Below are 24128 nucleotides of genomic sequence, written 5' to 3' on the forward strand. Positions count from 1 at the left end.
GAGATAAAAAGAAGGCTCTACTGGGTGTTACAAAAGGTGTGAAAGCATTTTATGAGTCCAAGCTTACGAGATGAAGAATCAATTTGCTTTCTAGTGAATTTAACTTGACTGCAGTGTAGGTTAGCAGGTGGTGTGCAGTATGGTTGTGCTGTCCACAAAGTGTTCTATCTCTGCCATCTATTAGTTCCCCAACCCTTCTTCCTTCCCCAGGCTTAGTTTTCTGGGTCTGGAGATTTCAGTCTTACATTCTGTATTAGTTTCCTATTGCGGACATAGCAAATTGCCATGAACTTGGTGGCTTGAAACAACACAAATTTATTATCTTACAGTTCAGGAAAAGTCTGAAATTGGCCTCTTTGGGCTAAAATCTAGATATCAACAGGTCTGTATTCCTTCTGGAGGCTCTAGGGGAGAATTCATTCCACTACCTCTCCCAGTTTCTAGAGGCTGCTTGCATTCCTTGGCTTGTGTTTCCCTTTCAGTCTTCAAAGTCAACATTGACTTATCAAGTCTTTCTCATGCTGCACCACTCTGATGCTGAATCTCCTGTCCTTCTCTTTCACTTGTAAGAACATTTGTGATTACGTTGGGCTCACCCAGATAATCCAGGATAAGATATCCATCTCAAGATCTTTAACTAAGTCACATCTGTAAAGTCCCTTTTCTCATGTAAGGTAATATATTCACAGGTTCCAAGGATTAGGACTTGGACATTTTGGGAGAAGGGGTGCATTGTTCTGCCTACCACGCTTTCCTACTCTCTTTTCCTCTCTTCTCCCTGCCCATCCCAGGATCTAAAAGTGTCCTTCACATTGGATGCATAGGTTTTGTTCTCTGTGGTCAGAAATACTTCAGTTGCTTCTAAAGAATATCTTCTCTCTACTCTAATCCCCTTCCTAACAGTGCTTCTGATGGGTGCCATGTATATCTGGTGCCTATATCTTTTGAACTGAGAATTGGGACACATGGTGTATTAGTCAGCATGCTAGTAGGAAACAGATGGCAGCCTCACATTAGGATAATTTGAGGAGAGCTTAATAAATGGGCTGTTTACAAGGTGCGGGCAGTGTGTACAGAAACCACGGGGTATAGTGCAGTTCCTTGGGGCTAGTAACAGCTCCAAGGGTGTGAAGGGATAAAATGGTTAACAGAACCCAATAGTAGAGAGTCATGCAGTGGGCCATCTTGAGTGGAACAGTGACCTTCAGTTAAGAAAAAAGGTAGCCTGAGATGATCCCACAGGGAGGGAGCTGAGAAAAATAAACACATAGAACTCATTCTCTTACTTCCCTCTGATCTACTGCTAGGGGTCCCTACTGGCCAACCCAATTGGAAATCAGAGGACAAGAGAGCCCACTGAAGTAATCCATACAGATAAGTTTACCTGAACAAAGAAAATGATAGAGAAAGGCAGAGAGTGGTTGTAGAGAGCCAAATAGAACATATTAGTCACACATGGTCTGATCAACAATGTATTACTGGAAACAGTGAGATTATCTCAGATGGGACTGTTGGAGAAATCCTGAGATGAATGTTTGCAAGACATATGACTTATGATATAAATTAAGGGAGAAAGAGTTTCATTCAATACTTGTGACTTTTTAAGGGTGGGATCTGTTCATTTCATTCTTCTGTCCACTCCAACCCTCTCTTAGATTTATGCCAGGCAGAATGTAGGTGTACATTGAATGGCTATGGAGTAAATTATTGAATGAATGAAAGAATGAATTAAGATATATCTAGAGACAATGTGAAGAGCTAAGAGCATCAGAAAGCTGATAGGAGGAATAATAGGATAAGTTAAGCTTCCAATAACTAATACATACCTAAATACATACAAATACATACCTAAAATAACAGCTCATTAAATGAGATAGAAGTTTATTTCCCTTCCATATACAAGTCTAGATGTAGGCAATCCAGAGCTGATAGTGTGGCTCTGCTCCTTGAAACTCTTAGGGAGTAAAGTTCTTTCAGCTTTCTGCCCTGCCATCCCTGGGATGTGGCTCTGAAACTCAATGTCACATGTGGAATTCTGTCACATCCATGTTCCAGGCAACAAGATTAAGAAAGTAGGGGGAGAAGGGAGAAGATACAGTATTGTGGCACTTTCACATTTATCCCATTTGATAGACCTCATATCCACACTTAACTAAAGAAAGGATGAGAACTGAAGTCTTCATTCTGGGTGACCATGTTTCTAGCTAAAAATTAGTAGTCCTATAGATATGGAGGCGAATTAATATTGAAGGACATCCTGAAGTCTCTGCCATAAGAAGCTTGAATTATGTATCCATCTCTAATACCAAACTACTCATATGACCTTGAATGTTACTTCCCTTTTCTGGGGACAAGTTTTTCATCTATAAAATGAGAAAGTTGAAGTTGATAGGGGTTTTTAAATTATTATTTGAGGAATTCCTCAGTTAGAATAAAATAATTCGAGACCCCTGTCCTACTTCAGACCCTGTGAGGGGTACTGTAGGGATATATAATGGAGTATACAAGTCATGGTGTACTTCCAGAAATGTATTCCATAACAGAGGAAATAAGACATTTAAAAAATATGTATATATAATGTTTTTTAAAGTATATAATTAAGGATCCCATGAGTTGTTTAAAGAATTTATGGTCAGACTAAACATCATGGAGAAGATGGGCTTTACGCCAAGTCTTGAAAGATGGGTAGGATTACTGAATACAGAGTTGGCGAGAAGGTAGCCCAGAGAGCAAGAAACAGCCTGAGTCATTGCATGACGGTAGTTGGTGCAAAGTCTCCTTTGACTGGAATAGGGAACCTTCCTACTGGAAGATAAGGATAGACAGGAAGATTAGGACCAAGCTCTGAAAAACCTTGATTGTCATATTAAAGAATTATGGCTGTATCCTTTATTCAGATTCAACACACAGACACTAGGTCAGGCACTTTATATGTACTATCTTACTTGTTTCTCACAACAGTTTTGTGGGGTAGGCAGAATTATCCCAGTTTGGGGATAAATAATCTAAGGCTAATAAGTTACTTGGCCAAAGCTACATGGCTAGTTCACGACTAGGCCAATATTTAAACCCATGGCTTCTAATGCTGTGCCCTGGCAAGGAGCAAGGGCTCCTTTCCACATTGGACCTACTAAAATCAATAGTAGATTTTGAGAAAGGGATTATACCTTATCCAAAGCTACATCTTAAGAAAGTAAAGTTAGTGGAGTGCAGGGTGTACCTCTGCTGGCTAAACCAGATTAGGGGAGCTCTGTGGGTTAGCTCCATCCCCCTGATCTGGGTCTCGAAGCAGATACCAGAGATGTTAAGGCCTTCTGGAATACTCTTGCAGACAGGACAGTTCTTGGTTACCAGGGCGTTTGATATGGCTTGTGTCTGACACCACCACTATAATTAGCTAATCCCTACTCCAATTTGGAGGGAGGATAATTACAAGTAGGAAGGCTAAGCATGTCAACAGACAGTTCTTAGAGAGAGCAGGCAGGAAGCAAGATTTTGAATTTCTAGTGCTGGAACTATTAATCACCATGGGCATAGCTGCTATTGCTACTAATTATATCATCCAAAATGGCATTTTATTTTGTTACTTACCAGTGGCCCTTTCTAACACCAGCAAACAAAATCCCTTTGTGCACACATCAAAGCCACAATCTGACATTTAAGTTAAATACATCATAGGAAAGATCTTTATTTTCTTGTTGTTTTAACACCTTTGTTGAGGTATAATTTACATACTGTAACGTTAACCCATTGTAAGGGTACAGTTCTGTGATTTTTAGTAAGTGTATAGAGTTTTACAGCTATCACCACAATCTAATTTTAGAACATTTCATCATCCCAAAAAGTTCCCTTGTAAATCCCCACTTCCACTCCCAGCCCTAGGCAACTATTCATCTGTTCTCTGGCACTGTAAATTTGCCCTTTCTGCACATTTCCTGTAAATGGAATAATGCACTATTTAGTCATCTTTTGCATTTAGCATCTTTCACAAAGCATTACATTTTTGAGGTTCATTCATGTTGTAGCATCCCTCAGAAGTCCATTCATTTTTAGTGCTGAATAGTATTCTATTGAAAATATATACCACACTTTCTTTTCCTGTTCTCCAGTTGATGGATATTTGGATTGTTTCCAGTTTGGGGCTATTGTGAATACTGCTATTATGAACATTCATGTGCATATCTTTGAGTGGACATGTGGTCACATTTTTCTTGGGTAGATTTCTAGGAATGTAATCATTGGGTCATATAAGTTCACATTCAACTTAAAAAAACCAAAAAACCAAAAACGTTCCAAGCTGCATTCCAAGTTAGTAGTGCCATTTTGCATTCCTACCAACAATGTAGGAGAGAGGGTTGTAGTTTCTCAATGTGCTTGCTAACGCTTGGAATTACCTACGTTTTTCATTACAGCTATTTTAGTGGGTATGTAGTGAAATCTCACTGTGGTTTTACGTTGTGCTGCCCTAGTAACTAGTTGTGTTGATTATCTTATAATGTGCTTATTTGCCATTCATGTATCTTCTCTGCTGAAGTGTTAGTTTAAACCTTTTATCCATTTTTTAAAAAATTGGGTTGTGTTCTTATAATGAGTTTTGAGAGTTCTTTATTCTGAATGCAAGTCCTTTGTCAGATTCATGCTTTGCAAAATCCCCCCCCTCAATCTATACCTTTAATCTATACCTTATACCTATACCTTAATCTATACCTTTTTATTCCCTTAACCATGTCTTTTGAGGAACAGAAGTTTTTAATTTTGAAGTCCAACTTATCAGTTTTTTCTCTTAGGGATCATGCTTTTGGAGTCTTATCTAAAAGCTGCCCATCTGAAGCCCAGAAAGATTTTCTCCTGTTTTCTTCTAAAATTTTTATAATTTCCACTGATATTTAAATCCATGATCCACTTTGAATTAATTTTTTATATATGGCATGAGGTAAGGGCCTTAAGTTCACTTTTTTTTGCATATAGATATCCAATTGTTGCAGCACCATTTGTTGAAAAGACTAACCTTTTACTCATGAACTATCTTGGCACCTTTCTCCAATGCCTCTACTCAGTTTTTCTTTTTTCTTTCCTATTTTCAAGGCTAAATTGTCAGGGAGTCAACCCTGTGTCTGTGTAGGTCAGCTATGATTGGACTGAGTTTGTGCTCATCCACTCTGAGTCTGTAAGGCTTCCATCCTCTGACAGTGGATTTGTGTGTGGGTATGGGGAGCACAAAGTTCAGGCAGTTTTCAAGTCTGCCTTGGCTTTTACTTTCCCTTTTGTGTTGTGTTCCCTGTGTGCATATGTGAAGCCTCAAGGTTGTTCATGTGTGTGTTGCTGCTTTAGGCTTCTTCTCACGTCTCTGATGAACCTGCACCCAGTCTCAGCCAGCATATTCTTGTCCCAGCTCTGCAACTGTGGGCCCTTCTCACTTGCCCACAGACAGTGCTGCTGGGTCTGGGCACTGCCTACTTCTCCAAATTAACTGAGTCCCTTCGACCATGACAGAGAAGCTGCCAATCCTCACAGCCTGTCCTGTCCTAGCCTGGGGGGACATGGAACCAATTCAGGGCAGAACATCATATATTCCCATTCTTATTACCTGAAGTTCAGCAGTTTTTAAAACATAATAGTTTTGAGATTGTTGTCAATTTGGTCAGTTTCCAAAACACTGAAATGGTTGTTTGTTTCAATTTTGTCCAGCTTTATATTTGTTTTTTGGGGATAGCATTTATCAATACTCTCATTCCAGCATAGCCAGAATTAGATTTTAACTGACTCACATGAGTTTTTAAATCATATAGCCCTTGTACTGTCAGACATAGTGAAATATTGCATTATTTTCAAATGTCATTGGACTAGAGGAACCATAACGTGTGTGTGTGTGTGTGTGTGTGTGTGTGTGTGTGTTTTGAAAGTATTAGATGGAGAGAGTGATTCCCATACTTTGGGACACTTGCCAAAAGGAAGTGTCTAACAAAGAAAATAGTCTGATAGTGTATTTTAGGGAATCACTAGAAAATCATTTATATGAGAATGATATTGTCTAGGCTCTACCACTGGCTAGCTCTATGACCTTGGGAAAAACATTTATTTCTCTATGGGCCTTAGAAAGTCAGACCAGATTATTTCAAACATCCCTTCCAACTTCAACGTAAATTATGGTTCAAATGTTGATGACATCCTTTTGTATGTTCTAAGTCACTCATTAGCTTGTTGTAATGTTGCCTTTCAATCTGCCCCTTACTTTATAACAATGGTAGTTATTGAGTGCTTAGCATGTGCCAGACCCAAGGCTATGACTTTTATATGCATCCTTTCACTCAGTCCTCACAACACCCCTATTATATGGTTAGTACTATAATTGAATGCCTAACATGTAACCAGCTTGTCTAAGCTCTGGGGATACAGCAGTAAAAACAGGCATAAATACGTGCCTTCATGGAGCTTACATTCTAGTAGAAAGAGACAGACAGTATTGGAGAAATTAAATCAGGAAAGGAAATACATTTTGGGGAGAAGCCTTCACTTAGAAGGAAGCATTTAAGCTCTGGGCTATAAGTACTATCTTCTCCCATTTGCATTTTTAAAAGCTGAGATATAATGAGATTAAATAATTTGTCTCTATCATGTAGCTGGGATTTGAAGCCACGCATTTGTGGACCCCAAAGAATGGACTCTAAACCAATCCTGGATAAGGAAGTATTCTGTTCACATATACAGTTATTTACTAAATTCTTCCAAAGCCATTCCTCAATACTACAAATATCTAGTAAACACCTTCTACCTGTCAGGCTCTATATTGGGTGCTGGAGACAGAAAGATGAGTACAAAACACACCCTGTCCCTAAGAAATACTCCATGTACTGGGTGTCACAGACATAAAGGCTAATAATGGCAATGATGGTAAGAAACTTGATGTAATAGACGTAGGAGGCAGAGCAGAGGCACAAGGGAGGAAATGAAGCATTAAGGAAAGAGACATCTTGAATTGAGAATCAGAACATGGATACAGAGGCTGAGACACCTGGTGAGCCCTGACTATTTAGTGTGGTTCCAAATGACAAGAGCACAGGGTCAGCCGAAGAAGAACAAGAGGAATGGTGATTGGGAAAGAATGAGAGGTAGGTGGAAGCTGTGTCAGGAGGGCTTTGAATGCCAAACTAAAGAATTTGGACTCTATCCTGAGGGCAGTGAGGAACCAGGCAGGAGGGAACATGATCATTGTGGCACTTAACCCTTCCATCTCCAGGCTGCTTCTGCTGATGGCAGCTGATCTAGAAGTCAGGTTAACTCCTGCCTATCTGTCCAGTTGGCTTTCCTTTTCTCAGGCAGAGATATTTCACAGGACAAGAGCACTAGGAGGCAAACTTTACTACCAAGACACACATATAGTAATGATAATGTCATAGAAATACCCAGAAAAGCTTGTCTCTTTGATCTTAACATTTCACACAATTTCAGGGTTGGCAAAGACTATAGGGGTCACACTCAAATTTAACAAATATATTAGGCATTTCCTATGGGCAAGGACCTAAACTGTATAGAACGGTATCTTCTCAACATTCGAGAAATATGACTTTTCAACCACTGTTCACATACCTCTTGAGGCAGCCTGAGCTCTATCCCAATGACAAATAAGTCATACCATGCCCAGAAGGAGCTGCCTCCCTATAACCTCCTCTCTTTGGTTCTACCACCACCCTCTGGGCCCACCCTGCATGTACTTGCTCCTCTAGCCCCTGGACAGGCCTGCAAAGATAGCAAGACAGTGGCCACAGCCTCCTCATGAATCTTCCCTTCTCCAACCTAATCCCTTTCTTCCTCTTCTCCTCCCTTGTAATTCTACATTTCTTCGTAGTCCATGGTTTCTAAACTCTGTACCTTCTTTGTTGTTCTCTAGACCTGATCTAGGTTGTTAATTTCCTTCTTAAAATACCAGAACTGAATGTAAAACTCTGCAGGTGATCTAAGCATGCCACAGCAGAATAGAACCATTGCCTCTCTTGCTCTTGATCCTAGATCGCTAGAAACGTAGCCAGAATTTACATTCGCTTCTTTTAACAATGAGGCCTTCATGTAGTAAATTTTTGTTCTTGTTCTTTAAATAAAACTTATTTTTTATTTCTTGGATAGTCTTTTTTAAAATAAATTTTTATTTTGGAATAATTTTAGATTTGTAGAAAAGTTGAAAAGATAATACATATAGAGAGTTCCAACATATACTTCACGCGGTTTTCTCTACTGTTAGCAGCTCAATATCAAAAAAAACCCAAACAACCCAATCAAAAAATGGGCAGAAGACCTAAATAGACATTTCTCCAAAGAATAAATACAAATGGCCAAGAAACACCTGAAAAGCTGCTCAACATCACTAATTATTAGAGAAATGCAAAGCAAAACTACAGTGAAATATCACCCCACCCCAGTTAGAATGGACATCATCAAAAAATCTACAAACAGTGCTGGAAAGGGTGTGGAGGAAAGGGAACCCTCTTACACTGTTAGTGAGAATGTTCATTGATATAGCCACTATGGAGAACAGTATGGAAGATCCTTAAAAAACTAAAAATAGAACTACCATGTGACCCAGCAATCCCACTACTGGACATATACCCTGAGAAAGCCATAATTCAAAAAGACACATGCACCCCAATGTTCACTGCAGCGCCATTTACAATAGCCAGGACAGGGAAGCAACCTAAATGTCCATCAACAGAAGAGTGGATAAAGAGGATGTGGTACATATATACAATGGAATATTAGCCATAAAAAGGAATGAAATTGGGCCATTTGTAGAGACGTGGATGGACCTAGAGAGTGTCATACAGAGTGAAGTTAGAAAGAGAAAAACAAATGCTGTATATTAACGCATATATGTGGAATCTAGAAAAATGGTATAGATGATCTTATTTGCAAAGCAGAAATAGAGACACAGACATAGAGAACAAATGTATGGATACCAGGGGGGAAAGAAGGGGGTGGGATGCATTGGGAGTTTGGGATTAACATATATACACTATTGATACTATGTATAAAATTGATAACTAATGAGAACATACTGTATAACAGGGGTCTCCAATCCCCGGGCCATGGACCAGTACCGGTCTGCTGCCTGTTAGGAACTGGGCCGCACAGCAGGAGGTGAGCGGCAGGCGAGCGAGCAAAGCTTCATCTGCCGCTCCCCATCACTCACATTACCGCCTGAACCATCCGCCACCCAACGCCCCCACCCCCCATCCGTGGAAAAATTGTCTTCCACAAAACCGGTCCCTGGTGCCAAAAAGGTTGGGGACTGCTGCTGTGTATCATAGGGAACTCTACTCAGTGCTCTGTGGTGACCTAAATGAGAAGGAAATCCAAAAAAGAGGGGATATATGTATATGTATAGCTGATTCATTTTGCTGTACAGTAGAAACTAACACAACATTGTAAAGCAACTATACTATAAAAACTAATTAAAAAAAAGAAAGTTAAAAGATCATATATAACCATGAAACATTTGTCAAAACTAATAAATTAACATTGGTACATTACTATTAACTAAACTACAGAGCTATATTCAGATTTTGTCAGTTTTCCACTAATATCCTATTTTGGTCTCAGGAACTGATCCAGGATACCACATTGGCCTATACTAATGGATTTTACAAGTATAATTGTGACCTCTTACACTTATCCTAAGTTTAAACTTATTGGTTTTGGTCCTTTGTTCTAGGCTGCTGTGATCATTTTGATTCTTGGATTCTCTTATCTGCAACATTAGTGACATCACTCAGAATTTTTAAAGAATGTATTTTTTAAGAGTTAGTTTAAGGCAAGGATACAAGTGTTTATAACAGGATAAGACCTGAGACTAAGAACAGAGATCCATGTATATTACCAGATACTTCTGTGGAATGCCTAGTTCGGCATTTTTATTTCAATCCCTGAATTTGATTTTGCTACTAACCCCAGTAGCATAGGTCACCTAAGTGAACAAGACTTTACTTGTCTCCAAGTCAACTCAATTAAGTTCAATTTAGTTCAATTTAATTTAGAATCTCTTATGTACCACGTGCCATGACAGATCTAGAGATAAACAAAATGTAGTCCCTTCCCCCATTTCTCCATCTTGTCCATAAGGATCATATGTAAAGTTTTATGAAATGGCTATTTCAAATACATGATGAGTGAGGGGGAACCATATGGCAAAGGACAAAATTTAGAAAAAGGAGCAGTCTCTGGGGAAGGGTCTGGCTAGGTGGGGCTCTACAATGGGGATCCTGGGCAATAGGAACTCCCACCAGGACTCCAACCCCTTCCTGTAAGACTGGCTCCCAGATCAGCAAAGTCACAGTGAGAATGGTCTGGTGGCAAAGGGAAGATTCTGAAAGCCATATCTTGAAAGATTTTCAAAATCTAAGCCAAACTAAGAATCTGGGAGTCAGACCCTCCCCCCCAAAAAATGCAAAATCATAAAGCTGAAGTGAAGATAGAGAACATAGTATAATCAGAGAAAGCCAGAAAGCCAGGTAAGGATGAAGAGGAGCATAGTGGATAAGTATAAGGAATTCTGGAAGAATTTAAGATATAGAGCTTGGCAGCTTCCAGTACAATCCTTGTGTGGACTTGTGTGGAAAGGCCAGGATCTCAGAAAGGAGATAGAGGTAACCGATGACCTTGTGGGCAGGAAACAAGAAACAGAAGGTAATACCACAGAAAAGAGGCTAGAAAGGCCAGCACACTTCTGATCAGCATGATATCTTCAAAATAAGGTAGTCCCCTTCCATTCTTTCTCTTCCTTCTCCTTTTGTTCTTTCTTCCCTTTTGAAGTAAAACATCATGGATTTGCAGCTGGCAACATGACCAAACAAATGTATGAAAAATAATTACATTTGGCTGAGTTTTAAATTGAGTAATTGTTGGAAGTCAGTAATCTCAATTATCAGTCCCTAATCTACCTCTCAGGAGAGTTCTGTGGACCCCCATCTGTACCAAACCTTGTTCTGATCAGACACTCTAAATTAAACAAGCTTAGTGGTTTTGGCTCCCTTCCAGCAGGCCACTTCACAAGTCACCACTCTCTTGGCATAGTTTTTACTCTTCCCTCCAAAAAGAGTCCAGATTAATTGAAGGCAGGTACATCCTCTCAGCATCTGGCTGAGGGGCTTCCAACCTACCCCACTGATGTAGGTGATCCTTCCACTCTAAACCTCAGCTCTTGGCAAACATGGGCCTGAAGAGGAGATGCGGGGAATCTATCTGGGTTCTCCCTCTGCTAGAACAAGTAGACATGTATCTGCTATACCTCAAGCTGCAGAGGCTGACCCAGACTACCACATACCTGTTCCAAACCTGGGTTTCTCCAGTTCAGTGAATGCATCACCATCATGCCTGTTGCCCATGTCAGAAACCTGTCCTAGTTAACTCCTTTTTATTCACTCACCACATACTATCTGTCACCAGGTATGATTAAGGCTACAACTCAATATCCTTAGAATGTAGGTCTTCCTTATCTCTGCTGTGAGTGCCCTAGTTCAAACTACCTGGGTCTCTCAGGAAGTTACAACAGCTTCATTAGTGTAAGAGCACAAGATGTGAGGTGAATAGCTTCCAGGCTCTCTCTCTATTCTACTCACACAACTATGTCAGCATTACATGGCTGCCAGAAGGTCCCAGACCTCCTCCTAACCTTGTGTTTCCCCTCACTTCCTCACTGATTTGCTGGTACCTGACCAAGAGACAGAATAACCTCCCAGCTAGGTTGCCAGGTGGCATCCTTCTTGCTAACAGATTGCTATTTTTAGATCATTGTTTCCCCTCCCTTTTAAAAAGACATCATATAAAAAGACATATTTTGAACTTTATGCTATCAGTCTATATAATCCACTACCACTTATTGCTGTCATCTGCTCACTTCTTGGACACTTCCCTCAAACATGGAGGACTTTGGTTCATAATTTTCTTTTTTGCTACATTGCTGCCACCATGTTGAGTGATTTCAGTATCTGTGAAAATGACCCATTGAACACCTGGGCTCTGTTTAAGCTAAAATAACAAATTCTATCATGGTCTGCAAGATCCTGCATAATCTGGCCTCTGCCTGCTTCCTCAGCTTCTCTCATACCCTCTTACTCTGCTGTCCATGCCCTAACCACACTGGCCTTCCTACAGATTTTTTCTGTGAGCCATGGATTCTCCCCCTCACTTGCATACACACTGGCCCACTACCTGAAAATTCATTTCTCTATGGTCCTTTGCCTAACTACTTCCTATTCTGCTTTCACTATCCAACTTGAACATCACTTCCTCATGGAATTTTTCCCTGATGCACTGTTCCCCAGACTAGTTTGAGAGCCTGTTTCATGCATCTATAATATACTGTTTCCTTTTAAAACGCTTATCACTCTTCTGGTTGTTCATTCAATATCTATCTTCTGGTCATAGATTTAGGGAATATTTTTGTATTTAAGGTACGTATAGGACTAGGGGCAGGTGGAGAATTTGTGCTGTTGCAGCCAAAATTCCTTCTTGGTGCCTCTCTGTGTGGTCATATTTTGTTACGTCCTCTGAAGCACATTTCCATTTTGTTGAATCAGAGGTGTATAACATTAGGGTACAAGGTCATTTCTTTTATGTGAGTCATGGAATGTGAAAGCCTAGAAGAATCTTACGTGTCTCTAGTTCTGGGGTTTTAAAACCATGCTCTCTGTATCTCTAAGGAGAGATCTGGGCTCTGAACGGTACCTTAGGGGCCACTGAGGAGGGAGGGGAAAGAGGAGCTTCTAAGAAGTCAGGGCACTGGCCTCTCTTGCCCTCCCTTGCCATGCATAACAGTGCAGCCCCTACTTCCTGGCCTTCCCCGTAGACGGTTAGAGGAGAGGACTCAGCTGCTAACAATGTTTGCAAACTTATCCCTCTTTCTACAGCTGGAGACATTGGGGCCCAGAGAGGGGAAGTAACTTTCCTGAGTCACCCAGTGAGTTAGTGGGACAGCTGTAGCTGGAAGCCCAGCTGCTGACGCATAGGTTGTCCACTGCAGCCCACTGCTTCTCACTCCCAGACCCATCTGCAAGGTTTGCTTATTTGTCCACTCTTTCTGCGGACATTAACTGAGCACCTACAAGGCAATGAGAAGGAAATTAGATGCCTTAATCAGTAGTGTGAGCTACATGGGTTAGAACCCAGACTCTGCCACTCACTAACTGTGTAACCTCTGTGCCTCTGTTTCCTCATACATAAGTCCTCCTTTCAGTAGATATACAGAGAAACCCATTATTCAGTCATAATTTAAGTAAAAAGGTCATGAAGCCTAGAGCCATAGTAGGATTTGAATTTTGCTCTGCCCCTTAAATCTTTCATATGTCAACTTCTCTAAGCCTCATCTGTAAACTAGGCATTGTGATTTAGCTTCAGGGTTATGGTCATGGCAAGAGGCTTCTAGTACATGTTAGATAACAGATGTGAAAGTGCCTCCTGAGTTGTTTGTTATTACTTGGATACAGTGCATTGGTAATACCATATTTCCCTTACCAGACTCTAAGCTCCCTGAAGGTATACAATTTGTCATATTAAAATGAGAACAGGTAACATTTAGAGTACTTACTACATACTAAGCATATTCTAGGTACTTTATTATCTCACTTAATCAGCTCAACAAACTTATAAAGCAGGTACAACTATTGTCCCCATTTTGCAGATGAGGAAACTGAGGCATACTACTCATAAGTGGTAATATCTGTATGGAAGAAACCAAGGTGTAGGTGATTGGTGAGGAGTGGGAAAAGAACTTGTAGGAACATGGAAGAGGCTCCTAGCTCAAACTGGGGAATCAGAAAGAACTGTATAGGTGAGGTACTATTTAAGGTCTCTTTTAAGACACTTAATGGGTGAGAAGGACTTTGGTGATGTGGTAGAGGGTACGAATTGGAACGATATCTAGAAGGTCATGCTCAAGATTGGCTGAACGCTGTGGAGAAGGAGGTTTGGGAGTGCAGAGAGGAAAGGCCTGGGTCTGTCAAAGGAAACAGTTTGGGGAAAGCTGTGGCTGGTGGTGGGTCCCAGCATAAGTCCCCAGTGCTAATGCCACTGCTTAGAGCTCCCTTGGGGATCATCCCTGCCTAGAATAAATCACCATCAATATAAAAAGGAAAAGAGAAGGGGGAAAAAAGGAATCAAAATCATCATCAACTAGTTCTGACATTATCTCTTGGCCATTCCTAAAAGACCAAGGGTTACAATGACAGTGGTTGGAAACTCAGAAAAGTGGTCACGGTGGGTGACTTCTTAAAGGCTCTTAGGGAAAAGAAAATAGAATCAGTTGCAGATCATTATTATCCATTTTCTAACAAAAATGTTCAGGTGCAGGGAGGCTTGATAAATGAACTCGACATTTCCCTAGAATCCTATTTCCTAGCATTCAGAAATTTTGTTCCGGTGTTAAAAAAAACCAAATCACTGACTACAACTTTTGGCCGTTTTTAATTTATTGGCTTAAAGAAGGTCTCATAAAGGTAGGCTTTCAGAGCAACTTGCAAAATGATTTTGATTCAGACTCTGCAGTCTTACTTTCAAGAAGTTCACTTTGTATTCCTTTTGGTGACTGTGCCAACAACCGGTGATGGTTTGGGAACAATATGATGGGACATGTTGTTCACAGCCCATAGCAAGGACAAAGCACAGGCCTGGCAAAAGAGGGGTATGAGTCACCCCACACCACTGCAGTTGAAATTGGAAAATACAGGTGAGATTTGACGGATGGCCAGCCCCTGGCTAGAATCTGTGCTTCTTCTCAGAGCAAGCTGTTGAACTTCTGAGGGAGTCCTTTAGCTGGTACGGCTGAGGTTGCAGTAACCCTCTCCCCGGGCTCTGCTTGTCTCTGTAGGATTGTTACCAGAGGTAGGAGAGGAGAGGTGGGAGGGAAGTGGGTCATGAGCTACCTGCCAGGGCCTCCCGGTGATTGGACATTCTCCCAATGAGGCTGCTGCTGCGGTTGCCTTTAACACTGCTGACCACTGCTTTCTCCCTTTCCTGCTTCCCTGTTCTCTTTTTTATTGGCCAAAAATTTTATTTAAATGTGCATTTATCTGTAAGAAGTAAAACTATCAAATTCTTAGAAGAAAACATAGGAGTATATCTTTGTGATCTTAGGTTAGGCAATGGTTTCTTAGATAGGACACCAAAAGCACAAGTAGCAAAAGGCAAATTGGATTTTATTAAAATTAAAAACTTGTGCTGCAAATGACACCATCAAGAAAGTGAAAAGACAAGCTACAGAATGGGAGAAAATAAGTTCAGGTACAAAAAGTGCAATTTAAGTATGGACAGTGGATCTAAATAAACATTTCTCCAAAGAATATAAATGTCCCGTAAGGACATAAGGGAATACTCAACATCATTAGCCGTCAGGGAAATGCAAATCAAAACCACAGTGAGATATCACATTCCAACTTCTACACTGTCTGTAACAAAAGAAGACAGATAATAACAAGTGTTGGGGAGAATGAGGAGAAATTGAAACCCTCATACATTGCTGGTGGGAATTTAAAATGGTGTAGCTACTGTGGAAAACATTTGGTAGTTCCTCAAAATGTTAAACATAGAGTTACTCCATTACCCAGCAATTCCACACCTAGGTCTATATTCAAGAGAACTGAAAGCTTATGTTCACACAACGACTTGTACATGAACATTTACGGCAGCATTATTCATAATAGCCAAAGAGTAGAAACAACCAAATGCCCATCAACTGATGAATGGATAAATGTATTGTATATCCATATAATGTATTATTATTCAGCCGTAAAAAGGAGTAAAGTACTGATACATGGTATAACATGGATTTTATTCCTCTTTGTGATTGTTCAGTTGCTGGGTTCACGGTAAATTCTCAAGAATTTTTTGTTGAATAGATATATTAATTCACATCTCTCTTTAAAGGAGAAACTGCTGAAAATGTTCAGATTCCTTCTTTGCCTTCCCAAAGAGATATCATTTCAGCAAAGTAAACATAAAAATCCCACCCTGTTTTCTTTACTGTGCCTTGGATTGGATTAATTTATTAAATGTTGGACTTTTTTCTAAATTATTTAACTTCATCCCCCAATATAATTTGATTTCTCTGGCTTATTTACCAAACTTTGGCAATAAAAGACAGTTATTTGCTAAAAAGAGAATAGAGGTATTCTCTTCTTCAAATTCTATTTTATAGGAAAGGTAGTTTCTAGTGAATTTCCTACATTTAAAGTGGATAATAATAAGATATTATTATGCACTGCAGCCATTTGAATTAGCCTTCTCTTTTTCACTCAATAATATTCATACATATTTAAAAGTTTCCTAACTTTGTCTATCTAGGTCAGCAGAATATTACCCAAGCTTGATATTGTTTGTCCAAGCTGACATTTTACAGGAGTTGGGGGAAGATACATGGCGGGGGGTTTTCATCTCTTTCTCTCATTCATGATGCCTGTACTGCAAGTGGTTGAAATCATACAAGTTTAGACCTAGAAAGACCCTGAAAGATTAGTTTTCTAACACCTTCTCCCAGCTGAGGAAGCTGAGGCCTAAAAACAGAATAGGTATGTAGTCCCCGAGAGTATGATCTTGATTTCCTGATTGGGACTCTTATGTTCTTTGCATTTCAACAAAGAAGAACACTTTTAGTCATGTTATCTACCATTTTCTCCCCATACACTAAGTGTCAGGCTCTGTTTTCACCTTATCTCATGTAATCATTTCGTCTTTAGGACTAACAATACGTTGCTATTGTTATTCCCCTACACAGATGAAGAAACCAGGGCTCAGATTAACTTACTTGCCTGAGCTCACATAACTAGCATGGGGTAGAACCAGGTTTTTTTTTTTTTTTTTTTTTTTTTTTTGCGGTACGTGGGCCTCTCACTGTTGTGGCCTCTCCCGTTGCAGAGCACAGGCTCCGGACGCACAGGCTCAGCGGCCATGGCTCACAGGCCCAGCCGCTCCGTGGCGTGTGGGATCTTCCTGGACCGGGGCACGAACCCGCGTCCCCTGCATCGGCAGGCGGGCTCTCAACCACTGCACCACCAGGGAAGCCCAGAACCAGGGTTTTGTACCCAGCTTTGTCTGACTTCAAAATGTAGGCTCTGTATTCTGCATGGATCCTTTTCCTGACTACTCCGTGTTACTGTGGGGATCTAATAGGACTGTGGAAGCACTCACTCAGAAGTGAGGAGGCCTTTACTCTCTGGGGTCTCCAAGGTTCCTTCTCAGGGCAAAGTTGCCTCTTGGGGCTCTATTTTGCCTCCTTCCTGGCTTGCCTCACGACCCAGCCTGCCTTCCTCTTCTCTGTGACTGTGATCCTACCCTTGTTCTCCTGGGCTTCCTGCCTTTAACTTACTTGGGGAGGCTGATTCAGTCCTTCTAGCTTCTCCACCTCTTTGACCCCAAAAACAAGGCCGTAGGCCCTCTTCTGTTTTGGGTTTTCTGTTACGCCCTGCAGGTACACACTTGGGGAACAAGGTAGCAGATGAAGGTACAAGTGACAATGAGGCAAGGCTCTAGATTTTCTTGGTGTTCGTTCTTGCTCTGGGCTCCCGTTCCTCCTTACTTATCGCTGAGTGTGTGGAGCTCATCTGTCTGCCTGTCCCTTAGGTCCGCCCTTCCTTAGGTCTAGGGAGGCCTCCTCCTCCAGGAACCTCCCTCTGTGCAATCTGAGGGCCTGAATGTGGTCAGGAGGAATGATAGGTGTGTTTCCATCTCTGAGATCTTCCTCAGTACTGGAGCCTCCCACACGTAACTGGGTCTCTGCCCTCTCCAGCCCTGCTCTGCCCAGGAACGATCCTTTTGGGTTATTTCCTCTCAGAACTGATTAGGTCCAACTTGGACAGACGATCACCTGTCGAAGGTGCCACAGAGATGGAGAGGGTGCTCCTATCCTGGGATGAGGAGTGTGGCTGAGGTTCCATGGAGTCACTTATAGGCCTTAGGGTTTGTAATTTTGTGATAACGGATCTACACTTTCTTTGAAGCCTTGAAAGTACCATGCCCATGCGAGGAGGCATTATGATTAAATGCTATTAGTGGTGACAGCAGTGACGACAACAGTCACAGTAGTAACCACCATGCCACTCTCTCAAATGGAAAGAGAATGTAGAGGTTTTGGAGTCAGACAGATCAGCATTTGAATCCCAGCTTCCCCACTAATGCATTACCAAATTAAGCAACTTATTTCACATTATTCGGCCTGTTTCTTCACCTGCACATTTTGGAAAAATAAACCTTTAATTTTCATGGCATTTGTCAGGAGTAACGTAAACCAAAGTTAAAATTTATTGAGTGCTTATATGTGTCACACGAAGTGAAAGCTAAGCTCTTGGTATGTAAATATCTTGTATAATTCTCACAACAACCTTTTGAGAAATATTCTGTTACTCTATCCCTTTCATAGACTGAGAAACTGATGTACAGAGAGATTAATTAACTTGCCTAAGATCACATAGCTAGTAAGAGGTGGAGCTGGGACTTGGGAGTAAGCGTAAATAATTTGTTTCAAAAGTCTGTGATTGAAAAAAGATCAGGTCTATAAAGCAGTTGCCATATTGCCTGATACACATTAGTTTCTCAATTGGTAACTGTAACTTAACAGTATATTGAATTTCTAAAGAACTACACAAATGCAAAGTGTTTGTTTTTGTTATCTTTAAGACTTTGTCTCTTTCTCATCACTTAGTAAACAGTGCCTAAAAAGCTGTGTTTACAAGAGAAGGGAGTGAGATTTGGTATTTATGTGCTTACTACTATCAAGGTAGACAGCCACATTTGATAATCTTGGCTCCAGTTGGTTTATTTTAGGAGGCCTAAATTATTCACTTGGAATGTCTGTACTGATTACATTGACCACGGGAAAAAATGCCAGCACAGCCTCCCACTTCAGCTGGCTGTGGGTCAGGCTGGTCTCAGAGGAGAAGCAGCTTTCCTTGAGGTGGGGCCTCCTCATGCAGATGACAGTGTGTGTGTTGGGGGAGAGAAAGGGGATATGTTATTGTCCCCAAGTTATGTGCTGTTCTGAAACCCCTAGAAGTCTCCTCAGGACAGAATTTACCCTCATATGGCATATAACTAGTCTCTCGTCCAAGAGCAGAGCTTTTCCACAACATCCCAGTGGGTGACTATCCAGGCTCTAAGACATGCATTAAGGCATGGGGAGCTCCCTACTCCCCATAGCAGCTCTTCCAACCTCAGACAGCTCATGTCTCCTGTTCTCCTTCTGTGGAACCAGGGAAGGAGTCATTGGTGGAGTTTTAAAGATACAGTCAAGGGTCCTGAAAGGCACACAGAGAAACTAGAATGGAAGGAAGAGCCTAGGGTTTTGTTTTGTTTTGTTTCTGGTTGTGGTGCAATTGTCAATGTACGGGCCAGTGAGTGATGAAGTCAAATTAATTTTATATTAAGTACACTTGGGCTGCTCCGTGGAGGGTGGCAGAGATTGTTAGGGAGTTCTCTAACAAGTAAGACAGCAGTAAGAGAAATGAAAAAGTGATAAATTCGCAAACAATCTTGGAGTTAAAATCCACAGAACCTGTGGTTAATTGAATATTATAGGTTAGGGAAGAGAGAAATCAAGCACTACATCTAGGTTTCTGGCTTCTCTGAGCTCGTGAATGTCAGAGCCACCAAAATGGGGAAGAAGGGGACTCTGGGGAGCGTGTTATGTTCAGCCAGAACATTCAGTATCCAGAAATGTGTAGCAAACTCACATGTATTTCTAAGAGGTTCAGTCGTGCCAGGAAGAACTTCCAAGCAACAGTTGGTATTGGAATCAGGTGGGTGATGACCTATAGCTTCTCCCCTCAGTCCCTCACCACTCTCTGGGGCCTGCAAGCATGGTCCAGTCTCTAGGAGAAGAGATGGTAAGGGTCTGAGGTGGGGCGTTTCAGGTTTAGGTGGAGACTGACCATGTATTCCGAGAAAGGCACTGTGACCAACTCTGACTCCATTGGCATATAAGGATCAGGGCCTCACTTCAGGTGTGTGTTCTAGCCTAAAACAACAAGATCCCAACTGTAGGGAAGACTAAGTCTGCTTCTGTACTCCCTGCCTTGTCAGGACTGGCCCAGGAACTGAGCACGGCTAACCTTCCAGGTGGAAACAGCAGTGCCTGCAGAATCAGAGTGGAGACTGGGGGAGGCAGGGGCTAATAACTTTTGCCTCTTTCTGCTGTCCCACTTGGTAACTTCATCCTAGATTGGCTGCTTACTTGGTGTGCTTTGGTGTAACTGCAGCTCCTCAGCTTGCCATGTGGGAAAAGACAAGGCCTGCAATACTGGTGGAGGGATGAAAGAATGAGTAGAGCTAAATAGGCAGAACTGCCTCTACATTGTCCTCTCAGAATCCCCAGTTCCTAAATCCATACTTTTGGGGGTCCCTGAAACACTTGTAGCCTGTGGCCAAAAGCATTATTTGTAGTTTCCACAAGATAATCGCTCTATTCACTGCCCTGAACCCTCTCTGGAATTTGCTGTGTATCCATCCTGTCCATTCATTTGTTCTTTAAATTCTTTTACTCAATATGTATTGAGCTCCTATCTATGTCAATCACTACTCTATATACACGATACAGAGGTAGCGAGTAAAACAGACACGGTCTCTGCCCTCCTAGAGTCTAAAGTTTAGTTGTATGCTGGACGGCCAGAGTGGAGGACTGGATGCCGAAGGGATCCATAAGGGTTTTTCTGGAGGCAGAGAGAGGTAGGTTAAAAATGGACAGGGACTTTGCATCCATTGAAAGCCTAATGTAAGCCAGGGGCTCTAACTGATTTACATGTATTATTCCACTTAAACTCCCAATAACTCCATGAGGTAATATTACCTTATGTTAAAAATAGGAAACGGAGCATCAGAGAAATATTAATTTCTTAATATTACATTGCTACTGAGCACTGATGTAACTCAGGCTGATGTGACACTTAACCCTGTGATGCTTCCACTGCATCACACCACTCTTCTACAAGTCATCCAAGAAAGTCCAAGTTATATGCTCTGGGCTGACTGATCTCCCATGGCTCTAAACTAAGGTTATGCAACCTGAGGTTCGAGGAAGTGTTTTAAGGGATGCTCAAGTTCCACAACACTAGATACCGAATGCTGCATATGTATGTAGAGGATCTGTAATTTCCACCAGATTTCCAAAGGTGGCTATGACCCTGTGTACATCAAGAACTGCTACCTATCCCATTCTAAGCTTCTTCCTCTTCCTCTTATGTCCACCTGCACGTGGCTGTTGGTCATTGAAAAGACAGTGTAATATGTCTTAAAGACCTTGGAACTGCCACATAGGAGTTCTTGACACCAGCCCCAGCCATGCCGCTGACTTGCAGCGGGCCTTGTGCAAGTCTCTTCTTCACGGTGAGGCTTGCCTGTCAGGACACTGTGAGCCGCGTGTGGTCCTGAGGACAGTGTCTCCCAGCTGGACTGCAAGGCACGTTGCAGGCATCGGGCACTTGGCAGACTCCAAGTGGCAGTGTGCAGAGTGACAGGCGCTGAGACCGATGGTGGCAGCTGGGAAGGCAGATCCCTGCTGTCAGGGCTCACTGAGAGACCGGCTTGCCCAGTCCCTGTAGGGCATGAATAATTCTATCAGATCCTGAATCCTTAGGCGGACAGCCTTTTAGGTCACCTTCTCCAACCTTCCACCCAATAGGAGCCAGGAGATAGGCCCCTTGGTGCTGAGTCTGTCACCTGTGTCTTTAACGTGACTATGGCCCCAGCTGGAATGTGCTTTCTTCCTCTTGCAATGTCAAAATGCCTGAGTTCTCAAGTGACTGAATCAGTACTAAATATTTAATGCACAAAGTCAGCCTTCCTGGGGCCTTTGATCTGAAACTTCTTAAAAACATCTTAAAAGCCCTTCAGAAACTGGTTAGTATTTCATCACAGTCACTTAAAATAGATATATTTTATCAAAACATCCTGTCAGAAACACTGGAGGCAGGATGACTAACCCCCAGCGATTCTGACAACACTGCTTCCCCACATTAGGCAGCCAGTGTCTCTGGACAGCCCCGCCTACACGTGGAGGGCACAGCTGTCACAAGCATCCCCGATGGCTCCAAAGCAGCAAGCAGGAGAGGCGGCAGGGTTTGTCAGAAGCCTTGGGAGGCTGCATCAATAACACCCCCATGAAGGGAATGAACGTTTATTGAGAGTTTGCCACACACCAGGCCCTTACCTGGGCTTCTTACTTGTTGAATCTTTTGGAATCTTCACAACAGTCCTGTGAGGTGGGTGGTAGTCTTTCTATTCTATCAATTCGGAAACTGAGGCTCAGGGGCATACGTGACTTGCTCAAGGTCACAGAGCGGAATTAAGATTGCAACCAGGTCTAGCTCAAAAGCCTGTTTTTCTTTCTTTCTCCCCCATTGAGATTGATCCTTTCACTGAGGACTCTCAGTTGTTTCCTTTTTTAAAAAGAAAAAATAGCATTTAATAAAATTATATAACTAGTACATGCTAACACAGAAAAGGATAAGGAAGAAAGTAGAAATCACTTGAAATCCTACCATCTAGATAACTATTCATAATGATCTCTTGAATGATGACTGTATTTATTTATTGATATCTTGCCACATTCCAATAGTTTCTTTATTAGTCACGCAATACAACTTTCTCAATGCCCTACCATTCCCCCAGTGTTAGGGGAGAAATGAGGGAAGAGAAGTGTGTCATTCCCCTTTCCTCCACTGCCAACCCGAGGGGGTAAAATCAATTCCCAGAAAACCCCACCACAATGAAGAGCTAAAGTAGGCCCCAGGGTGGGGCAGAGAGTTCTGTCCTATTTCAGCCACTGGCCAATTTGATGACCTAAGGAGGGCTACTTCGGTGAATTCCTGCCCTCCTAGACTCCCACGGCTGGTGTTGGGATCAATAAAACAATGAGATGGAAGTTTTTGTAAGCTGGAAAGTATAGTACAGATGAAGGGAAATGTTAAAAACAAAGTGTGTGAGAAGTAAGGCGTCTCCACACCACTGGGTAGAGTGACCATATATATCTCACTTAGTATGCCTGTCAACTCAACATAATTATTGGTACTGTTCTCTTACACTCAAAAAAAGGTCCTGACTTAGGTGATAAGTTTGATGACCAGCTGACATATTGGTCATATATGATTATTTAGCTCCAAAAGAGAGGATGACAGAGCAATCAGAGAGGTTCCCTGTAGGATGGGGCTGTGTGTAGGCTGGCAGGGCAGCTAGAGCTTTAGAAGACTTGGATGAGTGGGCATTTTGTTAGTAGACAACATGTAGGAATGAAAATATGAGGAGGCTGCCCAGCGTGGGGAGGACACATGGGAGAGAAGGTGTACAGTGGTCATTCTGTGAGAATCTGGCCTGCCAGCCATGCTCCAGTGGAGGGCAGGTTTGGAGATAACATTTGGAGGCATTTAGTACTGAGAGGAAATGTGAAGCTCTGTTCCAGGATACCAGACATCCCTCATAGATTATTTTAACAACCTTTTAACTTGTCTCTCCACTTCCACCCTGTCTTCTCTCCAGTTTATTTTCCACAAGCCCCAGAGGGATCTTATAAAACCCAAACCTGGTCTTCAGTGTTCCATGCAATTCTCAATTCTCCATTTTTCTTGGTGGATAAAAAGCTAAACTCCTTTACAGATAACGCAAAGTCCTTCATGATCTTGCCCCTGCCAGTACACTCTAGCTTCAATTTTCTTAATCTTGACCTCTGAATTTGTGATCCAGGAATAATAATGGCTTACATTTATTGAACATTTACAATGTTCCAGGCACTGTTCCAATTATTTTATGTATACTAACTCTCTTAATCTTAACAACTCTATGAGGTAGGTACTATGAGCAGCCCCAACATTTTACATAAGGAGAAACTGAGGCACAAGAGGAAGAGATACTAAGTGGCAAAGTAAGATTGGAAGCCAAAGAAGTTTTGGCTCCAAAACTTGTGCTCTTACCATAACATTATACTGCCTCTTGATCTAAAGCATTTGTCTTGTACTTCATGCTATTCCTTCTGCCTGTAATGCCCTCTACCACCAGTCTGCTCAGAGAACTGCTAATCTAGGGTTCAGGGAACCATTTTCAGTTAGTCACCAGAGTGAGAGCATCCTTATTTGACAGGATTCCCTCCCATTCCATTAAATAAAAAATGT

At 41.7% G+C, this 24128-nt stretch overlaps 1 protein-coding gene across 1 annotated transcript in view; it reads left to right on the top strand.

The window, feature by feature from the left end:
* Positions 1–24128, top strand: part of AGBL4 (AGBL carboxypeptidase 4) — a gene marked incomplete at both ends in the record, with an annotated part of 1399565 nt that overhangs the window by 855115 nt on the left and 520322 nt on the right. The window lies entirely within an intron of this gene.

Source organism: Mesoplodon bidens, assembly GCF_964165515.1.
Source record: "Mesoplodon bidens genome assembly, chromosome: 2".
Classification (NCBI taxonomy): Eukaryota; Metazoa; Chordata; class Mammalia; order Artiodactyla; family Ziphiidae; genus Mesoplodon; species Mesoplodon bidens.